Source organism: Oryctolagus cuniculus, chromosome 7 (assembly GCF_051225735.1).
Source record: "Oryctolagus cuniculus isolate XC-2025 breed Fujian yellow rabbit chromosome 7, ASM5122573v1, whole genome shotgun sequence".
Taxonomy (NCBI): Eukaryota; Metazoa; Chordata; class Mammalia; order Lagomorpha; family Leporidae; genus Oryctolagus; species Oryctolagus cuniculus.
In genome coordinates this window covers 5,145,003-5,157,967 of record NC_142873.1, presented here as the reverse complement: position 1 = coordinate 5,157,967, position 12,965 = coordinate 5,145,003, and the positions used below count along the sequence as shown (strand labels likewise).

Genomic DNA, 12,965 nt, shown 5'->3' with positions numbered 1-12,965 from the left:
AGGAAGAGAAGAGGCTGGGCTCATACGTCCGGTTCCTCCTTCCACACTCAGCAATCAGCAAGGTGGCTGACAAGGCAAGGGCCGGACGAAAGACAGGAGTCTCACGTGGGATGTCAGGAGCGGGGACCAGCTCCCTCCCCTAAGAAAGGATGCCTACCTCTCTGCTCTCTGGCACAGCTCTGTGCTGGACGTAACAGGACTCTATTACAAGCATCATTGTGAGATGTGGCAGCTCCAAAATCCATCTGTCAACACAGCTCCTATGAGCTTGTTACAAATGCGGTTTCTTAGACCCCCCTACCCTCCCCAGGGGTTCAGATTCAGTAGCTATTATCTGGGGCCTGGCAACTGAACAGCCCTGAGATTCTACAGCATCCAAGTGAAGAAATGGCTGATAGCAGGATCTGTTTGGTCACCGCGGCAGAACTTAGTTCAAACCAGAGAGAGTAGATATCGCCCAAGACTCATGACTGCAAGTTTAGCCATGTTGCCCAAAACAGGGCACACCCTGCAGGACGCCAGGGTGTCTCATAGAACAGAGGGCGCAGGACACGGGTTGGGAAGGGCCTGGCGCCCGGAACTAGAGCACTCCCAGGAGCCTGACAGCATGCGCTCTGCGCCTCTCATGTCTGGTCCTGATGACCCACGCTGTCTCCCGTCTTTTTGTTCATGTCTGGTGAGCAGAGGATGCCACTGCACAGCTCCTAAAGGCGCTTTGTCTCTGGGCATTGCTGACAAGCTAGCGCTCCCTGACTCCCCATCCTAATCTCCAGGGAAGAGAATCCGAGTAGCCCGAGTCAGGTCGTTGGTCCCCTCCAGGCTCAGGGACGTGGGGCCACAGGCCCTTCCCTCCATCTCTGTGCGAGTATGTCGGTGAGAAGGCATAGCAGGTTTCCCAGATCCCAAAGTTGTCCGGTAGAGACGGCGACTCCATTTCTATATTTCTAAAAGTTGCTTTTCCCCATAACCTGAAAATTGACAAGAAAACCTTGTGACTTTGGGTGTCTGATACAGATTTTTAAAGGTCTCTAGTCTGGACTTGGATTTGGTCTCGTTGGAACAGCCGTTTCAGTGAAGTTCTTGAGATTATGGTCAGAGCTTGCTCCTTGGCACAGCAGTCACTTCCTCCGCCAGGAAGTATTGCAGGTGACTATCCTTTTTCCAGGTGAAGCTTTCAGACGACCTTTTCTAGGAGAGTTATTTGCTTCAATGAATGCATGCGCCTCCCAGACCCTACGTTCTCCCAGAGTCGAGACTGTATCCCACTCACCCTAGAGCTGTAGCTCCTAGTGCAGTACCTGGCTACCAGGAGCGCCCACCCAGGGTATGTTTGCTGGCTCCAGGATTGAATGTTGTTCCTCAATAGGTGATCCCATGGAAGCTTGCTTAGAGAGATGCCAAAGACACCAATCCACTCCGACTCCTGCCTCCCACTGCAAGCTGTGCTCGAGTCAAAGAAACCAAGCGTGTTCCTTCTCAGAGGTGCCAGCTTGCTACTGTCACGGAGCAAGCACAGGCAAAGGGGATGCAGGGATCCTTCTTTTATGAGTGTGTCTATTAAAAATGTCTAAGTATTTGAAAGGCAGAGAGGCACAGATAGAAAGAGACAGAGACGTCTCCCAACTTCTTGTTCGATCCTCAAATGCCTGCAACAGCCAGGACTGAGCTGGGCTGAGCCCAGGAACCAGGAACTCAACCTGGCTATCCCACAAGGGAATCAGGGACCCACCCCCACCCTAATGGGATTTGCTGCTCCTACTTCCCTGCCCACCCCCCTCCCCGCAAAGGTTTAACAGGACCTGTTCCTGAGCATGTCTGTCTCTCTCTCTCTCTCTCCCTCGTCTCTCTCTTATGCTCTCCTCCTCTCTCTCACCCTCTCCCCCCGGCCCGTCGGGCTTCCCCCACTCGACAATAAACCTTTCCTCTAACTCCGGTGTTTGGTGTCTTTTGTGGTGGCCTTACACTGGCATCCCAACGAGCATCTCAATCACTGGGCACAGTGCCCGCCCCTCATTGTTTATTTTAATTGCAGTGAAATAAAATCTTAAATTTCAAAATCCATCATTCTGCTGCAAAGTCAATATTACAGGGCTCAAATAGTTTCATCATGACAGTGTTTTATCCTAAAAAATGTATTTTTCTACATTTCCTAACTTCTAAAATAACAAAAAATAGCTTTGGTATGACAGCCTCCTGGCATAATGAAAACACAGTCTAATGAAACGGCACCTTATGAATTTAAACTGAAACAAATATCTGACAAGCTTCATTTAAATTAATTTGCTGTGCATGAGCTGTGGCCTCCACAGCAGGCTTTACTGTAAGTTTACTGCACTGGGCTCCGAGACTTGCTGGTGAAGCAGCCGAAGCTGAGAGATGCAGGTGCCAGAGGCCCACCCTGGCTCCACTGCAGTAAACGTTGGTGGAACTCAGGCGGGAAGTCATTTAAAAAACTATCACACGGGGCTGGTGCTGTGGCGTCGCAGGTAAAAGCTGCCGCCTACAATGCCGGCATCCCATATGGGTGCTGGTTTGAGTACCAGCTGCTCTACTTCCCATCCAGCCCTCTGCTATGGCCTGGGAAAGCAGTAGAAGATGGTCCAGTCCTTGGGCCCCTGCACCCATGTGGAAGACCCGGAGGAAGCTCCTGGCTTTGGATCAGCGTATCTCTGGCTGTTGTAGCCAACTGGGGAGTAAACCAGCAGATGGAAGACCTCCCTCTCTCTCTCTCTCTCTCTCACTCTCTATCTCTTCTATCTCTGCCTCTTCTTCTCTGTGTAACTCTTTCAAGTAAATAAATAAATCTTTAAAAAATAAGTAAAAAGAGCTGCTACATCTACTTTTACAGGGCAGGAGGGAAATTCACCTCCCTGTTGGTGGCATTTTTGCTATGTGACATCTAGTTTCGGTAGTCCTAAACCAGTCCCAGTGTGCATTCTATGTCAACTTTTAAGCTGAAAATTTTTTGTTCATTACGTAAAAAATAAACATCCCTTCCAAATGTTCTAGGAAAACCAGTTCTAGGAGGCCAGCATCTGCAGAGGACAAGTCCCAAGCCATCGCGTGCCTTGTGAGACTGCAGAGACTATCCAACCCTATACTCCTGCACCTGTGTGTTTCAAAGTTTTTGGACCAAAATGAAATCACCTTTTACTTCCCCTTTCCACAAACGTTTTGAAGTACCCTCGTATATCATACCGCGGGTTTTCCTCTCCGGCACATAGTGCCAGAGTTCATCTGTCCCTCCACGTGTTCTGTCCTGGGGCCTCCTTTGCACCACTCCTCTGGCGCTTTGGGGGCAAATATTAGGTAAAACAAGGGTCACTGGAACACAAGCACTGCAGCACGGGTACTGAGAACCCACCTGGTAACCGAGACGTTGCTGAGTGGCCGCGGGGCAGGTGACCCACGCGGTCTGAATGCGTTAGGTAGACAGACGACTCACATCCAGGCAGGGTGGGGCAGGACAGTTCAAGGTCTCATCATGCTACTCAGAATGGTGTGCCACTGAAAGCTAGGAAGTGTTTATTTCTGGAATTTTCCATTTAATATTTTTGGACTGTAGTTGATTGCGGGTAACTGAAACCATAGGAAACAAAACCGTGGTTACAGAGGACTGCAGTGTTATCATTTCAGGGGAAACTGAGGCACGGATGTGCTCATTCGTTAACTATCTTATCCTTTACAGAAAAGTGTGCCTGCCCCTGGATTTATCGAGTACACTTGATTTGAACTGAGTAAATAATACTGTTTTAGTTTGAAATCCCAGTTCCTAATTGAATTTCTTCTTTTTACAGCTCTCTAAATCAGTGGTTTGTAGATGCAATTAAGAATTCCCCAGCAGTGCACGGTTCCGGGACGTGTATCTGACTATGGTTGTGGTTTGTCCTACTTGACCACCAACCTGGAACAATGACCTCTGTCCTGGAAGGAGGGTCTGAGACAATAGTGCGGGCCTGATAGTCACTGTGGAGAGGCTACAATAACCACAGGACAGAGGATGTGAGCTGTGTATGGATCATGAGCCAAAATGAGATATCACTTCTTGTTTTGCACATGTGAATGGTAACGTGTGGTATCTTTTCTTGCTTATTTTAAAAGATATGTTTATTTGAAAGGCAGAATTACAGAAAAAGAGGGAGAGGAGAGAAGAGGGAAGGGGGAGAGATAGGGATAGGGATAGGGATAGGGATAGGGATAGGGAGAGGGATAGGGGGAGAGAGAGAGAGAGAGAGAGAGAGAGAGAGAGAGAGAGAAATCGTCCATCAGCCGGCTTACTCTCCAAATGGCTGCAACAACTGGAGAGGGGCCAGGCTGAAACCAGAGCCTAGAACTCCATCCTGGTCTCCCACGTGGGTGGCTGAGACGCAAGCACTTGGGCCATTTTCTGCTCTCTTCCCAAGTTCATTAACAGGAGCTGGGTCAGAGGTGGAGCTGCTGGGACTCAAACTGGTGCTCATCCGGGATGCCTGTGTTGCAGGCGGCATCTTAACTCGCCGAGCCACAAACACCAGTCTCCTTTTCTTGCTTTTGAGTGAAAGTTTTCATAGCTCTTAGAACCAACTGCACTTTAAAGATGAGGGTGCAATTTATAGACAACATAAAGAACCTGGACTTAGGAGGGAGAAGCCTAAATACATTTTTAAAGGAATTTCACGCACACCTGAAAGCCCATCTCCGTTTGGAAAAGTTCAGGCCCTTTCACAGGAAAAGGAAGGAAATTCTAAAATCCAGTACAAGCCGGCCCCTATCCAGAGATCTCTGGATTTAGCAAAGCCTTCTTTATTCTCCTCTGCTCAGAACAAGTTTAGATACAGCCCTTTCAAGCCCACATCAGAGAGTCTGCATTTTTAGTTCTTGAGATGCACGGTTGGGCCAAGTCATCAAGTCAACCAGCAAACCACCCCTTCTGGGAGCCGTCGCCCGTGTGCCTGGCTTTTCCTCCCCCAGTAGTCAATCGGGAGACCTGGAAGCACCAGGAACAAACCCTTGCAGGAGAGGGCAGTGGGAGGGGGAGGGGGAGGGGGGGGGGAACCTCTTCCAGTGCTCAGGCAGCTGTGAAATAACGAAAAGGAGATAAGAGCCAACAAAATCAGGAGGCAGGAAAAAAACTAGAAGCAAAATACAGAGGATTACATTTTTCTCAGAGATAACCTGGGAACAGGCTTTATCATCCAAAGACCATTTTCTCTGCCATCTAGGAATTCAAAAAGAAGAGAGAAAAGGATCAGTTCTACAGCAAAGTTCAGCTTAAGTCACCTCACCAGGTAATTGAAAAAAGCTTTCAGGTGTTTGGTTAAAAACATTTTTTTTTACTGTTACCAAGGAAAAACACCATTGATAGAAAGAGTGGACATCTTTCCTTAGGCAGGTTCAAAAAAAACAAAACAGGCACTGGGGAACAGAAATAATTGCCCTGGCAAAATAGCTGCTCCTGATTTTCCAGCAGGACACAAGAAAATTCCTCTAATTCAATAAATCCCTGTGAAGAATGTCTATTTTTATGATATAGTCCTGGCCTACAACTGTTCTACAGTCTACTTCCGGGGCCAGGCGTGATCACCTCCTTAGAGAACAACATGGCTGGTTTCTGTCCACGCATTTGTGCTACAGGAGTTGGAGGGGAGCAGTGGAATAGCTCGGAGCACATGACTTGATTATGTTTTGTTGAGTAACTAATTGCCCTAAGGCAGATGTCATCAAACAGTCATCCATGACCTCCCAGTTTCTGAGGGCTGGGCGTCCGGAAGATCAGTTGGTGAGTTCAGGTTCAGGTGTCTTGTGAGGGTGCAATCAAGGTGTTAGCTGGGGCTGCAGTCCCCTCAACAGACAACTCAGAGAGGATCTGCTTCCACACACACTCGTGAGGGTGATGGGAGTCCTCAGCCCCTTGTCGTGTGGGTACCTGCTTTACGACACCACGGCCAGCCTCTGCCAGAGCCAGCAATCTGAGAGCGAGCGAGAGAGAGAGAGGCCACAGTCCTTTACCACTCTAATCTGCGAAGTACTATCTCAACACTCCCACCATCTTCTCTTTGTTAGAAGTGACTCAATAAATCCAGCCCATACACCAGAGGAGGGATTTATACAAGGCTGTGACTATCAGGGGCTGAGATCTTGGGGAGCCATCCTGAAGACGGCCCTCCACGGTAACCAAAGGAGGGGTCTGCCAGAGGACTTGCCGCCTGTTTTTGTCAATAGTTTTACTGGAGCACAGCCACCCGTTTGTGTTCCTCCCTATACCTGCTTTTGTGCAACAACGCAGAGCTAAGAAGTTGCAACAGAGCCTGGACAGCCCACAGGCTTCAAACACAGCTTGACAGCTGCACAAAGTGTCGAATCCTCATGGAGAGCTTGTGTGTGTGGGTGGATGGAGATCCCTCCCATTGGATGGGCTATATGAGTCTACATCGACTTGTGTAACTCAGAAGTCTACCTCTGTAGCACTGTGCAGAGTTCAGAGGGACAGCCTGAAGGGTGACTAGCACCCAGCCTGGAACTTTCCTGAGAACGTTTTGCTGAGCCTACTCTAGGGCAGTGCTTTTCAAAATCTGTGTGCATGTGAACCCACTGAGATCTTGTTACACATGGTTCTGATTCCGTTAGGTCTGGGTAGGACCCGCAATTCTGCATTTCTCACAAGCTCCCAGGCGGTGCTGATGCTGTGGTCCACAGACCACACTTGGAGTAGGGAGGCTCCTGTGACCTTGAGTCCAGAAGACAAAAAGGTCTTGGGTAGGCGTGGATGGCCTTCTGTGTAGGAAGAAATGGCGTGAGAGGAGCTGAGGAAGAAAAGGCCTGGCTCTGGGTGAGGACAGGGAGTTGTGCACATGGCCCCATCCTCTCCACAGAGAACGCTTGTGGACAGCCACACTCAGCCGTGGACAGAGCAATAGCACTCAAGCTCTTCTTATTTCAAGATACACAGTCTTGGGGCCGGCGCCGCGGCTCACTAGGCTAATCCTCTGCCTTGCGGCGCCGGCACACCGGGTTCTAGTCCTGGTCAGGGTGCCAGATTCTGTCCTGGTTGCCCCTCTTCCAGGCCAGCTCTCTGCTGTGGCCCGGGAGTGCAGTGGAGGATGGCCCAGGTGCTTGGGCCCTGCACCCCATGGGAGACCAGGAGAAGCACCTGGCTCCTGCCTTCGGATCAGTGCGCGGCGGCCATTGGGGGGTGAACCAACAGCAAAGGAAGACCTTTCTCTCTGTCTCTCTCTCTCACTGTCCACTCTGCCTGTAAAAAAAAAAAAAAAAAAGTCAAGATACACAGTCTTTTAAAAAGGTGATTAAGACTATAGCCATTTGTTTATACAAAATAAAAAACTATCAGAACTGAAAGAGGAAAACAAGCAGACAGAAATAAATTGATAAATAAGTTCTACTGACATTAATTTGGCATCCACTTTTCATCACTGATGTGCTAGGTGCTAGGCATACAAAATGAAGAGATAGTCCCTCTGTCACCCAGGCTTGTTACAGGCAGAGACAAGTGAAGACACAGGAGTTGATGCATGGTGATAGGCATTTTCATAGCAGTGTTTGCCAGTTGCGGAAGGAAAACAAAGAGAAGTTCTGAGTCTTGAAGGAGGAGGAGGCATTTATTATGCTGGGCCTGTGGGGAAAGCATATAAGACTGAGGAGTGTTGGAGCAGGATGACACACAGCTTATATGGGACTAAAGGACAGGCTGTGTATCAGAGACACGGGGGGCGGGGGAATAAAGAAAGCATGAGACACAAGCATGACAGGCAGGGAAAGGTGTTAGTGGCTTGCACCATGGGGACACTCCTGGCTCTCCCAGGTAATGGAATCAGATAGTCTTGTGATGTTCCTGGCACACAGTACCCAGTTATCATCAGCTGTGCTTCTACCTCCGACAGATAACCCTAATGGCAACGTGGAGGGATTCACGTCTGGATGAGCAGAGAGAGGGAGGACCATCATTCATTTGACCTGTAGGTGAACTGATTTTTGGAATTCTTGAAATTAGGACTGCCAGCATCACTGAAATCACATGGATTAGGGTCCGCTCCCATGCCTAATTTTAATTTGATTGCCACTTCAAAGGCCTTGTCTCCAAATGCAGTTACATTTTGAGATCCTGGGTTAGGACTTTACCATATGAACTCCTTAAGGGACACAATTCAACCCCTAACAGTGCAGGCCTGCTTTTCAGAGCCTTTGAAAAGTTTTTCAGACCGATCCTTTTTTTGGGAGAGGCTGGGGCAGTGCTGGCTATGGGAGCAGTACGCCAGTGTCCTTGTCCTCAGGAGGGGACAGGTCTGTAGGGCAGGTGTAGGACATGGAGACGTGTAGTTCTGGCAGGCCAGCAGCTGGGGCAGGGCATGCAGTATGGGAGCTGCGTGGGGACATGAGGTGGTGGCAGCTGCACAAAGTGTCGAATCCTCATGGAGAGCCTGTGTGTGTGGGTGGATGGAGATCCCTCCCATTGGATGGGCTATATGAGTCTACATCGACTCGTGTAACTCAGAAGCCTACCTCTGTAGCACTGTGCAGAATTCAGAGGGACAGCCTGAAGGGTGTCTAGCACCCAGCCTGGAGAAGCAACTACAAATCAAGCACCGCTTTATGAAAAGTGAGAGTCAGAATCACAATAGTATGAAATATTAAAACACTACATGAGCCATCCGATCCAGGGGAGATTTTTTTTTTCTTACCCTGGACAAGAAAGCTCTGTTCAAAAACCACTTCCTTCTAGAACCTGTGTCTTCCTGGGCAAAGCAATAGAGTTTCTGGACTTCGACCCTCATAGTACATGCCATCGTCCAGTCCACCACTGGGTCCACCACCACGGCGGCCCCTTCAGACGAGGCTTTTGGAGACTGGAAGCCGTTTGTGAATGCCTGAACCCGCTTTCCCATCCAGGAGGGCATCCTGTCCTGGGCACAGCTTCCTGGGTCCACTTCCCCACACAGAGGCTTTTGCTCCTGCCCCAGGTTCCCGCAAGGCAGGCACTGCTGGAGTTACTGCCCGCTTCCTCCATCTGCCTCTCTGTCTCCTCCCTCCTCCCGGGATCTGTTACCGGAGTTTCAGTCCCCTTAATTCACTCTCTGCAAATTGCTCAGCTTGGATACTGTTATTCCACAGCCCCGCGAGCGAATGGCGTGGAATGCGGCTTCAGCCCACAGGCTCGCTCAGCACACAGTGCTCACTGTGGTGGGAGGGCCCTGCCCTGCAGAAGAGAAGCCGGACCCGCCTGCCCCGGCCCAGGGCGCCTTGTGAACTTGCTCCTCACGCGGCTGCTCCTTTGTACAGGGACTTGCAGCTTCCAGAGCACAGTGGGTCCTCCCGGCTCATTTACATAAATACCACCGACCAAGTCGTAATGACACCTTTGATCTCTTTTCCATTTACCAAGCTCTTTCTCCGTTTACCAATTACTCTCATTGCTACTGCCTAATTTTTAGATAGCCATACAATAACACAATGTCCTGAAATACATCGATGCTTCCCCTATGACACTGCTAGCATGATCCCTTGCTGGACAAGAACACAGGTCTGCCAGCTCCTTGCGCCCCTAGGCAGCTGTGCTGGCTTGGGATCCGTCCTCAGGGCAGGCTGCTGTTGGCTGCAGCCTCCAGACGCCCCTGCCGCTGGGTCTTCTCGTCTTAGAGAGCCCGCCCGTCCTCCGCCATGAGCCCGGTGGCTCTTCCCACGGGTCTTGGGTACACAGAGGGGTTTGAACGGAGCACCCAGCATTCACTGCCCCAGCAGTTCCCAACCTTGCTGCATATTAGGATCACCTGGGGAACTTTTCAAACTCCTAATGCTCAGGCCGTACCCATTCCATGTAAATTAGACTCCCACCTTGGAGATTCCGATGGAATCAGTCTGAGCTGGGTATGGGGGAATGTTTAATCTCCCCAGCAGTTTGGGACCCACTGCCCTGTGCTTCAGCACGGGTGGAGAGACTGCTTCTGCAACTGTGCTGTGTTGCGTTCCTTATACCTGCATTACTGCTTCCGTAGCACCTGCCACGCCGAGTACCAGGCTGGCCCCCTTGAAGACAGGGGCTGTGCTCTGGTCAGCCCTGTGGCCCAGGCTGGCCCCCTTGAAGACAGGGGCTGTACTCTGGTCAGCCCTGTGGCCCAGGCTGGCCCCCTTGAAGACAGGGGCTGTGCTCTGGTCAGCCCTGTGGCCCAGGCTGGCCCCCTTGAAGACAGGGGCTGTGCTCTGGTCAGCCCTGTAGCCCACCCCTTAGCATGGGGCTCCACAGTGTTAAACAGATGATTGGAAATATGAGTGCATGCTGAATGGGTCAAGATATCCACAAACAAATGCAGCTAAATATGAGTGTATGACAAAGAGAATGAAAGAAGTAAAAAAGGAAAGCAGGAGGGAGTTAAGAAGAAGGAGAGAAAGAGGCTAGGGTCACCCACCAGCTTGCGGCCCTTAGCAGGATGCACCCCCTTCCACTGCTAGGCAGGAAATCATCAGACTCAGCGGCTCGACACTTGTCATCTCACCGCTTCTGTAGGGCACGGCTCAGGCCTCCCGAGGCCAGGATCAACGTTTCAGCCGGGCCTAGTTCTCCCCTGGAGCTCGGGACCCTCCTTCAGGTTGTTGGCAGAGTTCAGTTCCTTGTAGCTCAGGCCTGAAGTCTCTGCTCCCTCGTGGGCGGTTGGCCAAAGGCTGATCTCAGCTAATGGAGTCCACCCCAGGTCCTCCCCACGTGGCCACATCCCTGACTGTTCGCAACAGAGCTGCCTACTGTTTAAATTAACATTTTATATGTTTTCACTGTTTATCTTCTTCCAAGCTAGCAAGAGTGTGTGTCCAACACTTCACTTTTTTTTTACTTTTTTTTTTTTGACAGGCAGAGTGGACAGTGAGAGAGAGAGACAGAGAGAAAGGTCTTCCTTTTGCTGTTGGTTCACCCTCCAATGGCCGCTGCGGCCGGCGCACCGCGCTGATCCGATGGCAGGAGCCAGGAGCCAGGTGCTTCTCCTGGTCTCCCATGGGGTGCAGGGCCCAAGCACTTGGGCCATCCTGCACTGCACTCCCTGGCCACAGCAGAGAGCTGGCCTGGAAGAGGGGCAACAGGGACAGAATCCGGCACCCCGACCGGGACTAGAACCCGGTGTGCTGGCGCCGCTAGGTGGAGGATTAGCCTATTGAGCCACAGCGCCGGCCCAACACTTCACTTTCTCGAAAGGCTCATCTAATTAGGTCAGGCCCCCCTAGGATGCTCCCTTTGGGATTAACTTAAGGCCAACTGATTAGGGACCTTAAATACATCTGCCATATCCCACACCACAAACATGACAGCACTCCCACAGCCTCCCTCCCCCCTCCCCACAACAACGCAATCCAGGCAAGGGGATTTGCAGGACACCAGGGCATGCTGGGATCTTCTCCAGCCCACTGGGGCACAAGCCCTTTGCCATTCCGCCTCCCCCGGCTTTCCTGCCCCACCCATTCAGACTACGTGACTATGTCTTTGCCAAAACCACATTTAGCCAGCAGCGTATCTGCTAAAAGGAGGAGCCAGGCAAAGGGTTAGACACCTTCCTGCCTCGCCCCTCTCCTGCCCGGCCCCTCTGAACAGGGGGCCTCCTCCTCCGTGGTGCGATCTTGCTCAGGCGTTTCTAGGCCATGCTGCGTTCCTTGCCCGCTGCCTCCCTGCATGGAGCCCTCTTTCCCCAGTTTATTTTCAGCCCTGAAGCTGAGCTCAGAGGCAGCATCTGGTTCTGCTTTTAAAACAAAGCTCTGGCTGAGGCAGGGAGAGAAGCAGGGAAGTCAAACACACGCTCGTCCCCAGGGTCACCCAGCGACAGCCCAGCCTTGGTCCTCGCTGCCTGCCCGGGCTCCCCTCAGCATCCTTTGTTGTCAACACGCAGCTTCGGTTCACCTGGGCCTCCTACAGCATCCTGGGGTTCCTGGGTCTGCAGCGAGGTCAGAGACACCGGGCTCCAGAGGGCCTCCCAGGCCCTCATCCACTTAGAGATTCTACTTCCACACCTAGAAAGCACAGGGATGCGACTTGTAAGCCCCCAGCCCCACGTTTCTGCCCTCCCTTCCAGCCAGTGCACAACTTCACGGCAGCTCCCCGGGCTCATGGTTTGGTTCCAGGTGGCTGGAGTGTCATAGTAGAAACTAAACTTGCCTAAAAATTCCTACTGGAAGAAGTGACTAATTCACGACACCCAAGTGGTGAAGACAGCCTTGGAGCCCCACCAACTGCTGCTCTGGGTGCTGTTCCCAGCTTGGTTCAAGTATCAGGAAGATCGAGACTTGCCTGGAATAAGAATTGCCATCATGGAGGGAGGGATGGGAGAGACACGTGGCAAGTCCTGTGTGCAGTCCGAACTCTGGATGGTAGAGAAAACTGCTGGTGCACGAATGATGGCCCCAACCACAGGCACTGTATCCGCTGGGCACTTGCGTTTTCCACTATTCTATGTGTCGCACCATGATTTGTGCTTGTGAAAGCAGCTCAGTCTTATTCTAAAATTACCGTCACAGTAGGCCGGCGCTGCAGCTCACTAGGCTAATCCTCCTCCTGCAGCGCCAGCACCCTGGGTTCAAGTCCCAGTCGGGGCACCAGATTCTGTCCCGGTTGCCCCTCTTCCAGGCCAGCTCTCTGCTGTGGCCTGGGAGGGCAGTAGAGGATGGCCCAAGTCCTTGGGCCCTGCACCCCATGGGAGACCAGGAGAAGCACCTGGCTCCTGGCTTCGGATTGGCGCAGTGCGCCGGCTGCAGCGCGCCGACCGTAGCAGCCATTGTGGGGGTGAACCAATGGAAAGAAGACCTTTCTCTCTGTCTCTCTCTCTCTCTCTAACTCTGCCTGTCCAAAAAAAAAAAAAAAAAATAACGGCATAGCGGACTGACCTGTAGTAAGCAGAAGATAGGCAGAGAAGGGAGGCGTCCTTCACGTTAAGAAAAACCACAAACACATAGGTCCTCTCTTTACCCTGACCCAGTGGCTGTTATCACCTCCCTTCAAA

At 51.4% G+C, this 12,965-nt stretch overlaps 1 protein-coding gene across 3 annotated transcripts in view; it reads left to right on the top strand.

The window, feature by feature from the left end:
• The window catches only part of TNR (tenascin R), a 435,083-nt gene that overhangs the window by 242,343 nt on the left and 179,775 nt on the right, over positions 1-12,965 (top strand). The window lies entirely within an intron of this gene.